Source organism: Arachis stenosperma, chromosome 1 (genome assembly GCF_014773155.1).
Source record: "Arachis stenosperma cultivar V10309 chromosome 1, arast.V10309.gnm1.PFL2, whole genome shotgun sequence".
Lineage (NCBI taxonomy): Eukaryota > Viridiplantae > Streptophyta > Magnoliopsida > Fabales > Fabaceae > Arachis > Arachis stenosperma.
Window position 1 is genome coordinate 129,163,726 of NC_080377.1, and position 21,725 is coordinate 129,185,450.

Genomic DNA, 21,725 nt, shown 5'->3' on the forward strand with positions numbered 1-21,725 from the left:
AGAAGAGAGAATCACACCAAGATGTATCATGGTTTAGCTGCTAAGTGCAATGCAGTCTACATCCAATCTCCATCACAACAGTGACAAAATTTTACTATCTTTCAATAGAATTACATTCACCAATTTTTTCTAGGATCTACCCAATCCTATCTGGAACAACTCCAGTATCTAACCCAACCTGAACTTGACTAGGTCTCACCCTACCTTTCAACAGCAAAGTGCTCACCCAACTTGCAAGGGAGCAAGTCCAGATTCTAACCCAACCTGAACTTGACTAGGACTCAAACCTAGCTTTCAACCGCAAAGTGCTAACCCAACTTATAAGGGAACAGGATCATGACAACAAAATAGAAATACATATAAAGAATTTTTGTGATAACTATAACTTTTTCTTTAACTCTCTGCCTTTTTCTACTCATTGGTTTTTTCTTACAAAACCTCACATTTTGTCTTTTACTAATAAAACACAGACAGACTAAACTGAGAAAAAGAAGTATTCAATAAAAGCCATGAAGGAGAAGAATAAACAACTCAAAGAGTTATGAGAACCCAAACGTGTGCTCTCACTCCTTGATCTCAACCCTTGACTGTTAACCCTTATTATAGAAGGGGAAGCTTCCAAGATTGAAATCGGTTCAACCAACCCAGCAACTTCTTCTCCAACATAGGCTAAGTCACGGTTTGAACAAAGGAAATAGAGAGAAAAAACCGAAACTACATGCATGTACCTCTCTCAATCTTTTTCATCCATTTTCTTCAATCTTGGCCATTGATCTTGACTTTGGCCCCAAAATTTGATTCTGAACGTTGACGAGCGTCTGACCCAGGCTGGCTTCAAGCTTCTCATTTTTGCTTCTTTCCTACCTGAGACTCAGAGGCTATATTCTTCACAAAAATGGAAATGAATCTTTGTTGTACCTTCAAGATAGATTTGCTTCATGAACCGAAGTCGATCTCTTTCTTTCTTGGTAACAAAATCTTGAAGCCTTTCTTCAAATCTTTCTTTCAAAAGTAAAGATCTTCAATAGCCTTTCTACTTCATCGCCTTTTTCTTCTGATATCTTCTTCTATCTTCTTCTCTGATGGATTGACATGACCAAAAGCAAGAGAGGGGAGAGAGAAGAGAGAAGCTTTCAATACACAATAAACTCAATTTAATTTTGAGTTTTGGTTACCAAGGAGTGCATTTAACCAAATTGAATTTTGAATTCTGATCACAAGGATAGTAGGTAACCGAAGCATGCTTTTAATGAAATTAAACTCAATTGAATTTTTACTTTCAGTTTCCAAGTCATGGAGTGACCGAAGCATGCCTTGAAATCTTTGGGCCATTTTCTTCTTTTCTTTTATTTTGAATTATCATTCTTGACTCTTGGTTTTTTTACCTTTGATTGGGCTTGGTTCCATTTGTTTCTTTATACTTGGCTTTTGGGCACTTGAAGTGATTGCCTTGTGATTACCGTATGGGCTCCTTCAAGACTTTGGGCCAATATGATTTTCTTTCTTTTTAATGTTCAGCCACTATATTTTGGATCAAGTATTTATGATGGAGTTTGACCAAAGAGAATATTGACTTGGACTTTACATTTGTTTCTTTTATTTTACCCTTTTTTGTTTTTCTTTCTTCAGCCACTTGTTTTCAAACAATTTGGTATGGCTGAAATTTATTTATTGATTAAGGTGGACTTGTTTAATTTGAGCCACAATTAATTTGCTTACCTGCACACTAAACCAAATTCATCAAACAAACAATTGGTAATATTTTAATAAATATTCAACTAACATTTTAATAACATTTGATCATCATTTTTAATATTTGTTTCCAAACTCAACAGAATCTTTTTTGTTTTAAATATCCATTTACAATTAATTGGTTTCACACATTCAGGTAATTCTACAAGTTACCAAACGTCATTGTCTTTCATAAATTTTATCTCTTCTTTCATGGCATCGATTCACTTTTCAGAGTTAGAACATTGCATGGCTTGAAAAAAATTGATTGGGTTATTTTCTGCAAACCAATGTCAACCTCATATTCTTTAAGATAGACTACGTATGCATTCAAAATTGCACTTCTCCTTTTTCTATTGGATCTCTTTAATAATATTTCTTGAGATTGTTAAGCTTATTGTATAGGTTGGAGTTGAGGAGGATTCTCATTATTCTTCTGTACTGTAGCAGTATCTTGAGTAACAATAATATTCTCATTGTTCTGTTATACTGTAACTGGATCTACAGTAAGATTATCATTATGCTTTTGTACTGTAACTGTAACTTGAACAATAATAGGTATGAAAATCTAATCATTATCAGTTATAGAATCCTCATCAAAAGCAACATTCCTAATATTTTCTTTCCCCCTAAACTGAACATCCTAAAAAAATCTCACATTTTTTGTTTCAAAAAAAGACTTTGATGTAGGATTAAAAAACTTGTATCTCCATGATTGCTCAGTGTAACCAATAGAGTAGCAACTAATTGTTCTCGGGTCTAATTTTCTTTCATGCAGCCTATAAGGTCGTGCCTCAGTTGGACATCCCCAAATGTGTAAATGCTTTATACTAGACATTTTTCCAATCCAAATTTTATAAGGGATTTTGTTAACTGCTTTGCTTGATATCCTATTAAAAATGTACACTGCGATCTTTAAAACTTCTCTCCAGAGTGATTCAGGCAAGGAAGAATGACTAATCATACTTCTCATAATGTCCTTAAGAGTTTGGTTCCTTCTTCTGCAACACCATTCATGCTAGGTTTGCCTGACATGGTATATTACGGAACAATACCACACTCTTATAGAAAAAGCACAAATGATCCGAAACGTTGCTCACCTGAACTGTCATATCTTCCATCGTATTCACCACCACGATCGAATTGGCCATGACGAACGGATTTTTTGCGCGGTCTAGAATTTCATAAAAATAATCACGTTATAAGTATAGTTCCTAAACCAACAGAGAATCCTTTCATACAAAAGTTTTGGTTGTCAATAAAGCAAACCCAATAAAATTTATAACCAAAGTATTGAAACCTCGGGTCATCTCTCAAGGAATTGCAAGGAGGTATGATTTATTATTGGTTATGGAAAAGTATCTTTTGGGTTTTTTTGAAAGGTTTGAACAAGGAATTTAAATGGCAAGAAAATAAATTAATAACTAGAAAAATTCTTAGCAAGGTATGAGAACTAGATTTCCTATCCTAGTTATCCTTATCAATTGTGATGAAAATTGGCTTTTTCTCCCACTTGGTCAACCTCTAACTGTGAAGGTATGTTAAGTGGATAAATCAATTTGGTTCCTTAGATCCTAGTCAACTCCTATGGAAAGACTAGAGTTAGAGGAATTTAAAACAATCAGTAAAGAATTTCAATTTTCAATCAACAAGGAGTTTGATAACTCAAGTATCTCCAATTACTCAACACAAGCTAAGAATGTAAAAAGCTAAATTAAAATCATAAATATGAAATACCTCAAATTGCATTAAATAAGAAATCAAATCTAATATGGAGTTCATAAACAAATAAAAGAGAAATTAAATTAAAAGAACATTGAATCTGGAATTGAGAAGAAGAAGAAATCCTAATCCTAAAACCTAAAAGAGAGGAGAGAGCCTCTCTCTGTAGAGAACTACATCTAAAACCTAAAATTATGAATAATGAATGAATGTCTTTCCCCACTTTATAGCCTCTAATATGTGTTTTTTGGACCGAAAACTGGGTCAAAAATAGCCCAAAAATCACTGGTTTGATTTCTGATACGTCCAGCACGTGGCAAAGTCACGCGTACGCGTTGAGTTTTCTCCAGGTCATGCGTGCACGTAATCTACGCGTGGGCATCGCTTATCTTCAGAGCAGTTATAACAAATTATATATCGTTGCGAAGCCCCGGATGTTATCTTTCCAACGCAACTAGAACCGCATCATTTGGACCTCTGTAACTCAAGTTATGGTCGATTTAGTACCAAGAGGTCAGGCTGTATAGCTTTAGCAGTTCCTTCGGTTTCTTGTATTCCTTCCACTTTTGCATGCTTCCTTTCCATTCTCTAAGCCATTCCTGCCCTGTAATCTCTGAAAACACTTAACACACATATCAAGGCATCGAATGATAATAAGAGAGGATTAAACATAACAAATTTAAGGCCAAAAAAGCATATTTTTAATCATAGCACAAATTTAGGAAGAAAACTGTAAAACCATGCAAATTGTATGAGTAAGTGTGCAAAGACTTGATAAAAAAACCACTCAATTAAACACAAGATAAACCATAAAATAGTGATTTATCAGACCGCTTTAATTTTCTTTCCAAGTTGAAGTTCAATTTCAGCTTTGAAAAACTTAAAAACATCCAAGGGTTGAAACTTTTCATGAATTAAATATAGATATCCATAATGAGATTAATCATCTATAAACGTAATAAATACCATTTTTCATTCCAAGATACAATAGGAAATGAGCCACATATATTTTTTCTTGTTTGTTCTTTTTTCCTTTATACACTCAATACAGACTTCAAAATCTACCAAATTTAAAGGTCCAAGAATTTCATCTGACACGAGCCTCTAAATTCTCTATTGAGAGATATGACCTAGGGGTTTGTGCTATAATGATGTCGAATTCTCATTTAGTTTTTGTTTTGTACCTGCTTGTAGTATTTTATTATTACAAGAATTCAAATCAAGTCTATATAGATTATCCGTCAAACGATCAGAACAAATATTATTCGAATCATAAAAGAGACCGACTTTATTGTTTTTGAACAAATAAAAATAACGTGATTTGTCCAAACAAAAAACAGAAACTAAATTTCGTCTAAACAACGGTACATAAAATGTCTCAAAAAATCCAAATAAAATCCACTCGTGGAACATAATCTAAAGGTTCCTATAGCTTCGACTGCAACTATATTACCGTTTGCCACATAAATGTATCTTTCAGAATCACTTGACGGTCGACTCCACAAGCAACTCTGCATAGTAACACTTACATGAGTAGTAGCAGCAGAATCTACCCATTAAATATCAACAGGTACATAACTTAAACTTTCTTTAGAACAAACACAAGTAAGAATTATACCCTTCTTTGTACGCCAAGTGGTATATTTGGTACAATCCTTTTTAATATGTCCCACCTTCTTACTGGAGAAACAGGTTGAAACTTGATCCTATTTCTTAACCTTTTTCTACTGAGAGGGTACATCTATAGTAGTATCACACTTTCTTTTATACTGAGAAGATGAAATCATATGAGCACTTTTAGTCTTATCTTGCTGCAATCTTTCTTCTTCTTACACAGAGTGAGATATAAGCTCATTTAGGGACCAAGTGTCATTTAGAGTGTTATAACTCACTTTGAATTGTCTAAAATGTGCAGGAAGAGAGATCAACATGAGATGCACGAGTAAATTCTTAGACAACTCTAACTTTAGTACTTTCAATTTGGAAGCAAAATGAGATATTTTCATAATGTACTCCCTTATATTCCCTTTACCTTTATAGCACATGGAGACAAGTTTGCTCGAAAAGTTACTTGCCTCTACCTTTTCATTCTTAGCAAATATTTTTTTAACATCTTTAAAAAAAATTTTGCCATCTTTATCCTCAATAATTGAGCCTTGAAATACCTCAGGAATTGAGCGTTTCATAATCATAATGCTCATTCAATTGGATCTCTCCCACTTCTCTATTTTAATCTCATTGGGATTTTCTAAAGTAGAAGTGGATTTCTCCTCTCGAAGAGTTATATCCAAATCTATACAACCGAGACAATTTTCACGGTATCCTTCCAAACTTTAAAATTTGTACCATTCAACATAAAAATACTACTAACTTGTACAGAAATATTGGTAGTTGAAGCTATAGTAACTGGATTAGAACAAAAAATATGCAATAAACATTAGTTAAATAATGGAAAAAAAAGTCCATATTAAAATATCTAGAACAACATTAATTTTCAATCTTTGGATAGAAAAATGAATTATAAGTGATACTTTCATTGCAGTAATCAAATATTGTGAAAAATTCCTGTCACACATTAAGTCTTTCTTTGTACCAACTAAATGCGCACATAGAAACTAAAACTTTGCAACCTATTTATTATCGCATATATTTTTCATTAATTGGCCAGAACAATAACTTTCCTTTAAGCCGATTATTAACCGCATAATTAATAAAAAATAAATAAAAGTGTGCAATGCTTATTATTTGATCAAACAATAAATTTTCTTTGAGTCGATTATTATTCGCATAAATAATGAATCTCAATTTATTTTTAATTTTCTAGTATTTAGATATTATTAATATATACATATAACTTGACCAAATATAAATCTTCATTTTGAATAGATTTATATTCGTACAAGTGACAAATACAATAATTTTTATATCTTAAAAAAATAATTTATTCTAAATTAATGACACACACAATTAAATATAAAACAACCAAAATTTAACAATATTCTATTAATAATATTTTAGAATAAATCATCAATTTTTATGAGTATCATTTTATATATAAAAAAATAACTAAAACATACTTATATTTCACTACAAGCACACAAATATATATGTAATCGAACGTATAATATATATAAACGGCCAACAATGTGTGTATATATATAAAGAGCAATCCAAATAGTGACAATAATATTAATTGTAGAACAATACAAAATTCATGTGTATACACGCACACTCGCACACACACATATACGTATATTTCAAAGTTCTAAATTCGAACCGTTCAAGTTATTAGTTTATTAGTTTATTGGTTTAATTGGTTTAATTATGGTTCAATGATGAGCAGATAATTTGTACGTTTTTTGACATTGTTTTTAGTATATTTTTAGTATATTTGGTTTAGTTTTTAGTATATTTTTATTAGTTTTTAGTTAAAATTCACTTTTCTAGACTTTACTATGAGTTTGTGTGTTTTTCTGTGATTTCAGGTATTTTCTGGCTGAAATTGAGGGACCTGAGCAAAAATCTGATTCAGAGACTGAAAAGGACTGCAGATGCTGTTGGATTCTGACCTCCCTGCACTCGAAGTGGATTTTCTGGAGCTACAGAAGCCCAATTGGCGCGCTCTCAACGGCGTTGGAAAGTAGACATCCTGGGCTTTCCAGAAATATATGATAGTCCATACTTTGCCCAAGATTTGATGGCCCAAACCGGCGTTCAAAGTCACCTTCAAAAATTCCAGCGTTAAACGCCGGAACTGGCACCAAAGTGGGAGTTAAACGCCCAAACTGGCACAAAAGCTGGCGTTTAACTCCAAGAAGAGTCTCTACACGAAAATGCTTCATTGCTCAGCCCAAGCACACACCAAGTGGGCCCGAAAGTGGATTTTTATGTCATTTACTCATCCTTGTAAACCTTAGGCTACTAGTTTTCTATAAGTAGGATCTTTTACTATTGTGTTTTAAAAAAATCTTTTGATCATGTTTTTATGATTGAACCCTCTTTGGGAGGCTGGCCATTCGGCCATGCCTAGACCTTGTTCTTATGTATTTTCAACGGTGGAGTTTCTACACACCATAGATTAAGGTGTGGAGCTCTGCTGTACCTCGAGTATTAATGCAATTACTATTGTTCTTCTATTCAATTCCGCTTGTTCTTGTTCTAAGATATCACTTGTTCTTCAACTTGATGAATGTGATGATCCGTGACACTCATCATCATTCTCACCTATGAACGTGTGCCTGACAACCACCTCCGTTCTACCTTAGATTGGGTGAATATCTCTTGGATTCCTGATACACGATGCATGGTTGATCGCCTGACAACCGAGCGCTCGCCTGACAAACGAGCCAGCCATTCCGTGAGATCAGAGTCTTCGTGGTATAGGCTAGAACTGATGGCGGCATTCAAGAGAATCCGGAAGGTCTAACCTTGTCTGTGGTATTCTGAGTAGGATTCAATGATTGAATGATTGTGACGTGCTTCAAACTCCTGAAAGCGGGGCGTTAGTGACAGACGCAAAAGAATCACTGGATTCTATTCCGGCCTGATCGAGAACCGACAGATGGATAGCCGTGCCGTGACAGGGTGCGTTGAACATTTCCACTGAGAGGATGGGAGGTAGCCACTGACAACGGTGAAACCCTTGCATAAGCTTGCCATGGAAAGGAGTAAGAAGGATTGGATGAAGACAGTAGGAAAGCAGAGAGACGGAAGGGACACAGCATCTTCATGCGCTTATCTGAAATTCCCACCAATGAATTACATAAGTATCTCTATCTTTATCTTTATGTTTTATTCGTATATCACCATATCCATTTGAGTTTGCCTGACTAAGATTTACAAGATGACCATAGCTTGCTTCATACCAACAATCTCCGTGGGATCGACCCTTACTCGCGTAAGGTTTATTACTTGGACGACCTAGTGCACTTGTTAGTTAGTTGTGCGAAGTTGTGTTTATGCCATGGTATTGAACACTAAGTTTTTGGGGTTCATTACCGGGGATTATGAGAGTTGTGAAAAGTATTGTTCACAATTTCGCGCACCAAGTTTTTGGCGCCGTTGCCGGGGATTGTTTCGTGTATGGACAACTGACGGTTCATCTTGTTGCTTAGATTAGGTATTTTTCAGAATTCTTAAGAATGAGTTCTAGAGTTTCATGATGACCTGTTGAAATCTGGCTGGCTGAGAAGCCATGTCTAATCTTATTGGACCGAGGTTTCAACTGATCATCACAAGAGCTTATTGATCTCTATCAATCTTGCTATTGGAGCAATGATCTGCTAAGGCTTGGCTGGCCATTGGCCATGTCTAGTGTTTTGGACCGAAGCTTTCTTTGAAAGCTTGGCTGGCTGTGAAGCCATGTCTAATTCCTGGACCGGAGTCTTAGACTAGCATTGCAATGATTCCTGGAATCCAAATTAAGAATTCTGAAACCTTTATTTTCTATTGCCATATAATTTTCGAAAAATCCAAAAAAAAAAAAATTCAAAATCATAAAAACCAAAAATATTTTATGTTTCTTGTTGGAGTCTAGTGTCTAATTTTAAGTTTGGTGTCTTGCATGCATTGTTTATTTGATCTTGGTTCTATTTTCAAGTCAATAGTACAGGGAACTGAAGATTCAGAACATGCAGCAGAGGAATTACACAGAAAAAGCTGGGCGTTCAAAACGCCCAGTGAAGAAGGACAGACTGGCGTTTAAACGCCAGCCAGGGTGCCTGGTTGGGCGTTTAACGCCCAAAAGGTAGTGCATTGGGCGTTAAACGCCAGAATGTGCACCATTCTGGGCGTTTAACGCCAGGATGGCACAAGAGGGAGGATTTTGTTTTCAAATCAATTTTTTTTCAAGTTTTCAAAGTTTTTCAAAATCAAATCTTTTTCAAATCATATCTTTTCAATCAAATGTTTTCAAAATCAATTTCTTTCCTTTTTCAAAGATACTTGCTAACAATTAATGATTTGATTGAACATTTCAAGTATGTTGCCTTTTCTGTTGAGAAAGGTTTAATGTTTGAATCATATCTTTTCTTGTTAGGCAAGTCATTAATTTTTAAAATCAAATCTTTTTAAAATTATTTTCAAATCATATCTTCTCAATCATATCTTTTTAATCATATCTTTTTCAAAACAGTTTTTAATCATATCTTTTTGATTTCTAATTTCAAAGTCTTTTTCAAAAATTACTTGATTTCTTTCCCACTATTGATTTTCGAAAATCAATTAAAGTTTTTCAAAATTTTAAAAAAAAAATCTTTTTAACTTAATTTTCGAAAAAGCTCTTCCCCTCTTCTCACATCCTTCTATTTATGGAGTACCACTCCTCCTCAATGCACAATTCGAACTCTGTCTAACTAAGTTCGAATTCTTCTCCTTCTTCCTTCTATTTCTCTTCTTCTCTGACACCTCAAGGAATCTCTATACTGTGACATAGAGGATTCCACATTTTCTTGTTCTCTTCTCTTTCATATGAGCAGGAACAAAGACAAAAGCATTCTTGTTGAAGCTGATCCTGAACCTGAAAGGACCTTGAAGCGAAAGCTAAGAGAAGCTAAAGCACAACTCTCTGTAGAGGACTTAACAGAAATCTTCAAAGAAGAAGAACACATGGCAGCCGAAAACAACAACAATGCAAACAATGCAAGGAAGGTGCTGGGTGACTTTACTGCACCTATTCCCGACTTCTATGGGAGAAGCATCTCTATCCCTGCCATTGGAGCAAACAACTTTGAGCTTAAGCCTCAATTAGTTTCTCTAATGCAACAGAATTGCAAGTTCCATGGACTTCCATTGGAAGATCCTCATCAGTTCTTAGCTGAATTCTTGCAAATCTGTGACACTGTCAAGACTAATGGGGTTGACCCTGAGGTCTACAGACTTATGCTATTCCCTTTTGCTGTAAGAGACAGAGCTAGGACATGGTTGGACTCACAACCTAAAGAAAGCCTGGACTCATGGGAAAAGCTAGTCAATGCCTTCTTGGCAAAGTTCTTTCCACCTCAAAAATTGAGTAAGCTTAGAGTGGAAGTCCAAACCTTCAGACAGAAGGATGGAGAATCCCTCTATGAAGCTTGGAAAAGATACAAACAATTGATCAGAAAATGTCCTTCTGACATGCTTTCTGAATGGAGCATCATAGGTATTTTCTATGATGGTCTCTCTGAACTATCCAAGATGTCTTTGGATAGCTCTGCTGGAGGATCTCTTCATCTGAAGAAGACGCCTACAGAAGCTCAAGAACTAATTGAAATGGTTGCAAATAACCAATTCATGTACACTTCTGAAAGGAATCCTGTGAACAATGGGACTAATCAGAAGAAAGGAGTTCTTGAGATTGATACTCTGAATGCCATTCTGGCTCAGAACAAGATACTGACTCAACAAGTCAATTTGATCTCTCAAAGTCTGTCTGGAATGCAAAATGCACCAAGCAGTACTAAGGATGCTTCATCTGAAGAAGAAGCCTATGATCCTGAGAACCCTTCAATGGAAGAGGTGAATTACCTAGGAGAACCCTATGGAAACACCTATAATTCTTCATGGAGAAATCATCTAAATCTCTCATGGAAGGATCAACAGAGACCTCAACAAGGTTTCAACAATAATAATGGTGGAAGAAACAGGTTTAGCAATGGCAAGCCTTTTCCATCATCTTCTCAACAACAGACAGAGAATTCTAAGCAGAACCACTCTGACTTAGCAACCATGGTCTCTGATCTAATCAAAACCACTCAAAGTTTCATGACTGAAACAAGGTCCTCCATTAGGAATTTGGAGGCACAAGTGGGACAGCTGAGCAAGAAAATTACTGAACTCCCTCCTAGTACTCTTCCAAGCAATACAGAAGAAAATCCAAAAGGAGAGTGCAAGGCCATCAACATGGCCGAATTTGGAGAGGAAGGAGAGGAAGTGAACGCCACTGAGGAAGGCCTCAATGGGCGTGCACTAGCCTCCAATGAGTTCCCTAATGAGGAACCATGGGAATCTGAGGCTCAAAATGAGACCATAGAGATTCCATTGGACTTACTTCTGCCTTTCATGAGCTCTGATGAGTATTCCTCCTCTGAAGAGGATGAGTATGTCACTGAAGAGCAAGTTGCTAAATACCTTGGAGAAATCATGAAGGTAAATGACAAGTTATTTGGAAATGAGACTTGGGAGAACAAACCTCCTTTGCTCACCAAAGAATTAGATGACTTGTCTAGGCAGAAACTACCTCAAAAGAGGCAGGACCCCGGGAAGTTCTCCATACCTTGTACCATAGGCACATTGACCTTCAAGAAGGCTCTGTGTGACTTAGGGTCAAGTGTAAACCTCATGCCTCCCTCTGTAACAGAGAAGCTAGGGATCTTTGAGGTACAAGCTGCAAGAATCTCACTAGAGATGGCAGACAATTCAAGAAAACAAGCTTATGGACTTGTAGAGGATGTTCTGGTGAAAATTGAAGACCATTACATCCCTGCTGATTTCATAGTCCTAGAGACTGGGAAGTGCATGGATGAATCTATCATCCTTGGCGGACCCTTCCTAGCCACAGCAAAGGCTGTGATTGATGTTGATGGAGGTGAACTGATCATTCAAGTGAATGAAGAATCCTTTGTGTTTAAGGCTCAAGGATATCCCTCTGTCACCATGGAGAGGAAGCTTGAAGAGCTTCTCTCAAATCAGAGTCAAACAGAGCCCCCACAGTCAAACTCTAAGTTTGGTGTTGGGAGGCCACAACCAAACTCTAAGTTTAGTGTTGAACCCCCACATTCAAACTCTAAGTTTGGTGTTGGGAGGTTCCAACATTGCCCTGAGCATTTGTGAGGCTCCATGAGAGCCCTCTGTCAAGCTACTGACATTAAAGAAGCGCTTGTTGGGAGGCAACCCAATGTCATATTTTATCTATTTTTCTTTGTTATTTTATGTTTTCTGTAGGTTGATGATCATGAGAAGTCACAAAATCAATTAAAAAAGCAAAAAACAGAATGAAAAACAGGAAGAAAAATAGCACACCCTGGAGGAAGAACCTACTGGCGTTTAAACGCCAGTAAGGCTAGCAGGTGGGCGTTTAACGCCCAGTCTGGCACCATTCTGGGCGTTTAACGCCAGAAAGGGGCACCAGACTGGCGTTAAATGCCAGAAAAGGGCAAGAACTTGGCGTTAAACGCCAGAAATGGGCACCAGCCCGGCGTTTAACGCCAGAATTGGCTAAAAACGCAATTTTGCATGCCATTTGGTGCAGGGATGACTTTTCCTTGACACCTTAGGATCTGTGGACCCCACAGGATCCCCACCAACCCCACCACTCTCTCTCTTCTTCAACTATTCACCAATCACCTCAACACCTCTTCCCCAAAAACCCTTCACCTATCAAATCCCATCCTTCTCTCATAAAACCCCACCTACCTCACCCTTCAAATTCAAACCACTTTCCCTCCCAAACCCACCCATACATGACCGAACCATGAGCCCCCCTCTCCTATATAAACCCTTCCTCACCCCTTCATTTTCACACACCCTAAACAACACTTCTCCCCCTCTTTGGCCGAACACAAAGCCATTCCCTTCTTCCTCATTTCTTCTTCTTCTACTCTCTTCTTTCTTCTTTTGCTCGAGGACGAGCAAACCTTTTAAGTTTGGTGTGGTAAAAGCAGTGCTTTTTGTTTTTCCATAACCATTTATGGCATCCAAGGCCGGAGAAACCTCTAGAAAGAGGAAAGGAAGGCAAAAGCTTCCACCTCCGAGTCATGGAAGATGGAGAGATTCATCTCAAGGGTGCATCAAGACCACTTCTATGAAGTTGTGGCCTTGAAGAAGGTGATCCCCGAGGTCCCTTTTTCACTCAAAAAGAGTGAATATCCGGAGATCCGACATGAGATCCGAAGAAGAGGTTGGGAAGTTCTTACCAACCCCATTCAACAAGTCGGAATCTTAATGGTTCAAGAGTTCTATACCAATGCATGGATCACCATGAACCATGATCAAAGTGTGAACCCGGATCCAAAGAATTGGCTTACTATGGTTCGGGGAAAATACTTGGATTTTAGTCCGGAAAATGTAAGGTTGGCATTCAACTTGCCTATGATGCAAGGAGATGAACATCCTTACCCTAGAAGGGTCAACTTTGATCAAAGGTTGGACCAAGTCCTCACTGACATTTGTGAAGAGGGCGCCCAATGGAAGAGAGATTCAAGAGGGAAGCCGGTTCAACTAAGAAGGCATGACCTCAAGCCCGCGGCTAGAGGATGGTTGGAGTTTATCCAACGCTCAATCATTCCCACTAGCAACCGGTCCGAAGTTACTCTAGACCGGGCCATCATGATTCATAGCATCATGATTGGAGAAGAAGTGGAAGTTCATGAGGTTATAGCCCAAGAACTCTATAAGGTGGCGGACAAGTCCTCCACCTTGGCAAGGTTAGCCTTTCCTCACCTCATTTGTCACCTCTGTTATTCAGTTGGAGTTGACATAGAAGGAGACACCCCCATTGATGAGGATAAGCCCATCACTAAGAAAAGGATGGAGCAAACAAGAGACTCCTCTCATCATGAGATCCCTGAGATACCTCAAGGGATGCACTTTCCTCCACAAGACTATTGGGAGCAACTGAACACCTCCCTAGGAGAATTAAGTTCCAACATGGGACAACTAAGGGTGGAGCACCAAGAACACTCCATTCTCCTCCATGAAATTAGAGAAGATCAAAAAATCATGAGAGAGGAGCAACAAAGACAAAGAAGAGACATTGAGGAGCTCAAGCACTCCATAAGACCTTCAAGAGGAAGAACAAGCCGCCATCACTAAGGTGGACCCGTTCTTTAATCTCCTTGTTCTTTATTTTCCTGTTTTTTTTTTTGAAAATTTATGCTTTATGTTTGTCCATGTTTGTGTCTTATGATTATTAGTGTCTTAGTGTCTATGCCTTAAAGTTATGAATTTCCTATGAATCCATCACCTTTCTTAAATAAACAATGTTCCTAATTGAAAAAGAAAAAGAATTGCATGAATTGTGAATTTTATAACAGTTTAATTATTTTGATGTGGTGGCAACACTTTTGTTTTCTGAATACATGCTTAAACAGTGCATATGTCTTTTGAATTTGTGATTCATGAATGTTGGCTCTTGAAAGAATGATGAAAAAGGAGACATGTTACTGAGGATCTGAAAAATCATCAAAATGATTCTTGAAGCAAGAAAAAGCAGTGAAAAAAAAATGAAAGAAAAGAGACGAAAAAAAAAGAGAGAAAGAAAAAGAAAAGAAAAAGAAAGAAATAAAGTTGTGATCCAAGGCAAAAAGAGTGTGCTTAAGAACCCTGGACACCTCTAATTGGGGACTTTAGCAAAGCTGAGTCACAATCTGAAAAGGTTCACCCAATTATGTGTCTGTGGCATGTATGTATCCGGTGGTAATATTGGAAGACAGAGTGCTTTGGGCCACAGCCAAGACTCAATAAGTAGCTGTGTTCAAGAATCATCATACTTAGCTAAGAGAATCAATAACACTATCTGGATTTTGAGTTCCTAAAGAAGCCAATCATTCTGAGTTTCAAAGGATAGAGTGAGATGCCAAAACTGTTCAGAGGCAAAAAGCTAAAAGCCCCGCTCATCTAATTAATACTGATCTTCATAGATGTTTTTGGAATTCATTGCATATTCTCTTCTTTTTATCTTATTTGATTTTCAGTTGCTTGAGGACAAGCAACAATTTAAGTTTGGTGTTGTGATGAGCGGATAATTTGTACGCTTTTTAGCATTGTTTTTAGTATGTTTTTAGTATATTTGGTTTAGTTTTTAGTATATTTTTATTAGTTTTTAGTTAAAATTCACTTTTCTGGACTTTACTATGAGTTTGTGTGTTTTTCTGTGATTTCAGGTATTTTCTGGCTGAAATTGAGGGACCTGAGCAAAAATCTGATTCAGAGACTGAAAAGGACTGCAGATGCTATTGGATTCTGATTATAGAAAACCTTTATACCTGCATTCTTTGTAATCTATTCTTTGTAATCTATTCTTTGTAATATATTCTTCTGATCTCATGTAATCAAGAAACAAATATAGCTGTATATGGCTGGTATTTGGATCTATTTCAAGTGATTTGGAGTGTAATTGGTGTTCTTTTTTGTAGGAGACCTATTTCCTGAAAAAGTAAGTTTTAAAGACCTTTCTGACGAGAACAAAGAAATTTTTAGAAGGTTCCAAGAGAAAACATTAAAGAATCTAACTGATCAGATGATGGATATCGGTGTTAGCAACAATCAAGATCGCCTAATGTTCAAGAGGATTTTCATCCTCTATATTCAAATGGCGTTCTTGTTGTCAACGACCATAAACAAAGTATCTCATGTCCACATGCCTCCAATTTTTTGATTGGACAATATAATGGAGTAGAATTGGGGTAGCCATGTCCTCGATTTCATCATCAAGGGCATAACCAATTACCGTTTGAAAAAGAAAAAATTAATTGATGGCTGCCTCTATGCCTTGATGATAGTATATTTCTATCAAACAAAACACACACACAAGAAAGAAGAAGCGATCCTTGAATTGCCCTGGGTTAGTCATTGGAATAGGGAGCTACTAGTTCAGAGTAGAAATTGACGGTTATATGGTAACTGAACAGAATACTTTCTCTAATTCGGGTGTATTTGATTTATGTAGATGATGTAAACTAACGTTTTAATTGTTTTAAGGCATCGTCAAGAGGACAGAACTGAAAAAGAAACTGAAAAAAATAAAAGATGAAGAAAAGAAAGAAAAAAGAAAAGACAAAAAAGAAGAAGGAAAGTTCATTGGAGAGTGATTCATTCGAGAGTAAATTTGCTATTTCTTCTGAGTCTGAGCCTGAAAAAGACTCAGAGGAACCAACAGAAATAAGAAAATAACCTACTAGAACAGCTAAAAATTAAGTAATATTTTTTGGTTTATTTTGTCATTTTTAGAGTGTAGTTTTCTAATGATTGTTTGCTGTCTATAATAGTATCCAGAAAGAGGAAGAAGATTGTGGAGGATTCCTCTTCAAAAAGTAAAAGCAAATCCGATGATGAGTAAGATTCTAAAATTCTAATTGGATTGGTTTCTTTTCTATTTATATCAAAATTTTATCTATTAACAGAGTGTTTCTCATTTATTATCAGAAGTGAAGAATTGGAACCAATAATAAGACAAAAATCAAAGAAAAAATTTCAGACTCCACCCAAAAAGTATGCATTTCTTTTGAGGGTATTTTATTGTAAAATTTATATTTGTGTGATAGATAATTCTTTCCTTTTCAGGACGCAATCTAGAAAAAGAAAGCATATTGTTGAGGATTCGTCTTTCAAAAAAGATACCGAATTCTATGATCTGTAAGATACGTTGTAAAGCTAACTTCCTCTTTGTCATAAAAAAATTTAATTTGTTAACTTTTTCTCTTCCATGTACTGTCAGAGTTGATATCAATACTGAAGAAATACAACAAATTTTTAAAGATTAAAAAAAACAAATGAGAAGGCTACACAGGGGTATATTGAATTTGGGTGTATATTGCCGATTTTAAGGTATTTCTGTTTCTGGTGATTGTTTTTGCTTTCCCAGGATGCTGAAAAAAAGGGCAAACTTACCAGAAGCTGGAATCCCCTCAATAGAAGCTCACTATGATTCATCTGAAATGTAAGGTCCTTTATTTGATAGAATTTCATAGATCCTGATGTAATTAAATAGTCTACTTATATTGAATAATGTTTATTTTATGCTTAGAATGCCAGAGATCAACCTGGAAAGTAAAAATGATCCTGTGTTTCAAACACAGACGGAGTAGAGCAGTGTAAACTAACCCGGTGATAGCATGTAATTTCTGTTTCTATTGCCATTTGCTTAATTCTTGTGTTACCATCTTCTGCTTCTGATTGTGTGTATATGTTTTTTTAGAAGAAAAAGCCCTTTAATATTTTATTCAAGAAAAAAAGACAGAAAAAAAAAAGAAATATCTGCAACTATGCAAGTTCTCATAATAACAGAGGCTGTGTTTCGATTTAATGATTGGGGTGTATTCTGACATGATTTTGGTGAATTTCAGGTTGGATGTAGAAGAAGAATAATTCACTGACCCGTTTGGAAGGACACACATCCCTAATCTGAACCTCTTGAGACGCGAGTTTTACAACTAAATTTTAACATTCTAATGTTCTATTTTATTGGAGTTTGTTAACTTTTTAATTTTGTCTTGGTTAGAGTTTCGTTTCAAGTATGTATGCTTCCATCGGAGACGAGAGCACCAAGTCCTGTGGAGACTGAACCAACCCCTCCGAAGTCTTCGAGCAAAAAAATTAGTGAAAAAACAATTAAGGGGTAAGGGATAATATTTGGTTACATATCTTTTATATAAAAGTGTATTTGGTACTTATTGGAGTGTATCTCTGCTGAATTAAGGTGGAATTTGTTTTTTTTTTCTTATTTAAAAACTTTTCTTTAACTGTGCAACACTCCACAACCCCATCAACCTTCTGATGGCACACCTGCAGTAGCTCCTTCTAAAATGTAAGTTGTATACAATATAACTCTCTTTTGATATTATTTGTAATTTTTATTCTTATACTATTTTATATCTCACCATGCAGTCAACTACTCCCTCAAGCCACTACTGCATTGATGATGATCACCAAGACAGCATCCTTTGTACCAAAAGAATTTCTGGCGCTATCATTCATTCTTAGCTTCACTGATTCGAGTCAGGAAGAAACTCTGACTCAGGAGGGACGGGCGGGATCGAAAAGGGGAAGAGTCAAGAGAGCCCGATTCAGGTTGAAGATTTAGAGGAACTGGTAGAGCAAGTTGCAAACACAGGGGTTGCGGCAGCCTTAAAATTTGCAGAGGATAGAACTCTCCCGCTCCAAAAGGTGCAGCCTGACGACCACTTTTTTGAAAAGTTTGAAACTCTTGCGAGAAGGACGAAAATGTCAGATGATCTGAAAGAAAAGTGCTACTTCTTGACAACACATGTAAAGACATATGAGGATGAAAGCACTAATGAGTGGGGCCAGTGTGCATCCTCAATGCCGAACAACCAATTCAATTGTCTAAAATCCACTTTGCGTCTCTAAAAGTTTGTTCACATATTGAAACTAAGGTAATACTAGAATAAGATTGATGATTTTGTTATGAGCTGTGACTGCAATGTTGATGTAATTAAATTGGATTTTTGGTTTTTTTTAGATTGTGACTGTTATGTGTCTGATTCTGAACAAACAAAAAATTAAAAAATTTGAAAAAAAAAATTACTGTCTCCTCCTAGTATTGTCGTAAGATGTATTGAACTCAATTTTGGGTGTATTTATGTAATGTATTGGGTGTAGTAACTATTTCTTTGGGTGTTATACAAATTCTACAGAATATGGCTATTGGGAACCATGCCAGCGGCGAGTTCTTACATACAAAATCACAAAAGCCATTTGACATTCAAAACTATAACATGTTCATCCCTTTCTTGGACTTGAAAAAATTGGCATCCCATCCGTTCGTAAGTTTTTGTTTCAAAAACTTTTTATCACAATTCTTTCGTTATGTGCCAATTAAACTAAATATTGTGCAATCTAGCCAAATTTCAGATATTTGCACCTGTTTGCTACGCGGATCATTAATGGATATGGATGGCTGATGTCAGAAAGAAAACATTTTGTATTCTTGACTCCTATAACAAGAAGTGTCCCGCCCCATCCAGAATAAAGCTTAATACATTTGTTGTAAGTTGATTCTATTTTTTCAAAAAATCCTGGGTATAACACTGTTGTTAGCATTATAATATTTTGGTGTGGTGCTGTTCAAAATAAGGTGTACTATGGAATCCTTTAGGTGTAAACAGATTTTAAATGTAGTCTTATATTTTGCTCTGTTTTTTGTTTTAGGGGTATGTAATTTCTAGAATGAGGGTATATGCGGATGGGCAATCTCTCAAAAAAGATGATGATAAAATTCAACTACCGTATATCAACATTTCTAGCCAGAAAATAAGGTATAAATCTTTCTCTCTAAAACTTTTGTGTTTTTTCTTATTGTCCAATTTTATTATGCTAATTTATTTTTTGTTTTCAACTTCGATTGTGCCATTTATGTAATGAAATGACTTGAGATAATCAAGCCAGAAAATATTAAAAAAGCGAGATATGACTGGGACAATCGGACACAGGTAATTGTATTTAAAAATATATAACTCTATATTAATTTACTAAATTAACAGAGTTCAATAAAAAAAAATTTCTTTAAACTGTAGGTAGAGGTGGACCACTTCAGGGTCGAATACGCTTGGCAGATTCTGTTTGATGAGATGAATCGAGATAGAGATACAGCCATCCAAAAAAGTAAAGCAATAAGATTGTCCAAACCATTTACATCTTTGTTGAGTCCGTATTGTCAAATAAATTTAGATGATTTTGACACTGATTAGTGTGAATGTTGTGTAGTATATGAATAGTTTGAACACTTTTTGTATAATTTGTGAATATTTAATCCAATCTTAGTATAAAGTTTGTTTGCATAAATTTTGTTTGTCAAAGCTGTCTCTGCTGTATTAAAAAGTTATCAATTACAGATTCAAAAAAATCTAGGAAAATAAGACCAAACATGCTAATACGTCGAATTACTTTTATAATACACCCAAAAATAACCGGAATACATCCAAATTGTGTGCTTACATATTTCCGTGGAAAATTTATCCAGGATTTATGGGAATTCAGAAATTTGAATTGTTATCCTCCTTAGGAATTGAATTGTATATGTATTGTAAATTTAAAATAAACAAATCCCTTCAGATAGTTTAAGACACTAATTTTCAACATAAACAGCAGCATCTCAAAAAATATAAAAAAAGGAAAATGTCAAAAATAAGAGAATGCATAAATACACCCAAAGAATTCATCGGTACACCAAAATACTGTCACTTTACACCCAAAAATCTATCCTGTATTACTGGGTCTCTGAACTGATAATTCGTAACATGTCCATGATATTGACTGGAATTTAGTTGCACCTCTGATGCGCCATCAAAATGGTTCAACTGGAAAAAATAAACTCACATATTAGCAAAACTATTAACAAAAATGAACTCAATTACCCTCTATTTAAAGAACATCACTTTTACCTCGCTAAGAGCTTTCGGTTTTTTTTCTTTGAGGCATTTGTAATCTGTTTGTCCAACTTTGAACCTAGTCTATTTTTGGGACGTCTTCTTATTCTCACCCGTGGAGGGCTTTAAAGCTCGTTAATGGATTCCAAGTTAGCATCTTCATGAGATAACAAACATGTCCCCTTGCTTTTGACTTTCAATTCTTGCATCTCAACCACGATGTTATCGTAGGCGTGGTGCGAAATCGCAGTGAGCTCCTCGGATTCTGATGTAAATTTGCATATATTTTGCAAACGAAACACCAATTTTTTAAATCTCTTGCTTCTTGGCTCCAACAGTGGCTCGTCATGACTGCTGTTGATGTGTGTGTGTCTCCTCTTTATGTTCTTGCTCTATTGTTCTAATATGTATCTTGATGACACTTTATTTACTTATTCAAAGCTTAACATGCTTAGGGCGTGATGGTACAATAACCCTCTTGACTCAAATAATAAGCACTGACATTTCACTTGGGCTGCTACCGTGTTGTATGTAACCGCAAACTTGTTTAATGTTGAGTTGGAATCTTGTTTTATAACTTTGTATACCGAATAGCCTAGAGCAGATTTCTTTAATCTTGTGATGCAATTCACCTTCCCTCTGAATTGTGCTTGAACTTTTCTGAACTTTTGTTGAGTATACACGTGTTGAAACTGAGCTTCTATTGAGGATTTTGTTGCATACGATATGACGGTGTGAAAATCTGTAGCATCCGATTCTCTCTCTCTTTGCTCCCTGCTTTCAAGGCAATTATCGTATTGTTTAACAAATTGGATAAGTGAGTTGTTTCGTGTAATGAATTTGTTAAAAAAAGCATGCATGCTCTTGCTCCTTTGTGTGCTTCTCATCCCGACCCAGAAGTGGTGATCAAGATAAACTGAAATTCATATATGACGGTCTTTGTAAAGTTCTGCAAAAAATACCTAAATCAGAACTATAATACACTCAAAAATATGCAATTTACACCTCTGCTGTAGATTTTAAAAAACATTACCTGAAAGCCACTTGTTATCCACAAGACCACACTTCATCAGAAAATCATTCCAATTCCTATCAAATAATACTTTGGTATTCCAAACAACATAGCTCATGTCTTGTTTGATTTCTAGGTATCTTTTATAGCTGTTTAATTTGCTTAGAATCTTTTTCATG

At 35.9% G+C, this 21,725-nt stretch overlaps 1 non-coding gene across 1 annotated transcript; it reads right to left on the reverse strand.

Moving 5' to 3' along the window:
- Positions 1 to 10,464: 10,464 nt before the first annotated feature.
- LOC130950608 (small nucleolar RNA R71) lies at positions 10,465 to 10,572 on the reverse strand. Its single transcript, XR_009073668.1, has one exon. It is a non-coding gene; the product is annotated as a small nucleolar RNA R71 (small nucleolar RNA).
- Between the last annotated feature and the right edge of the window lie 11,153 nt (positions 10,573 to 21,725).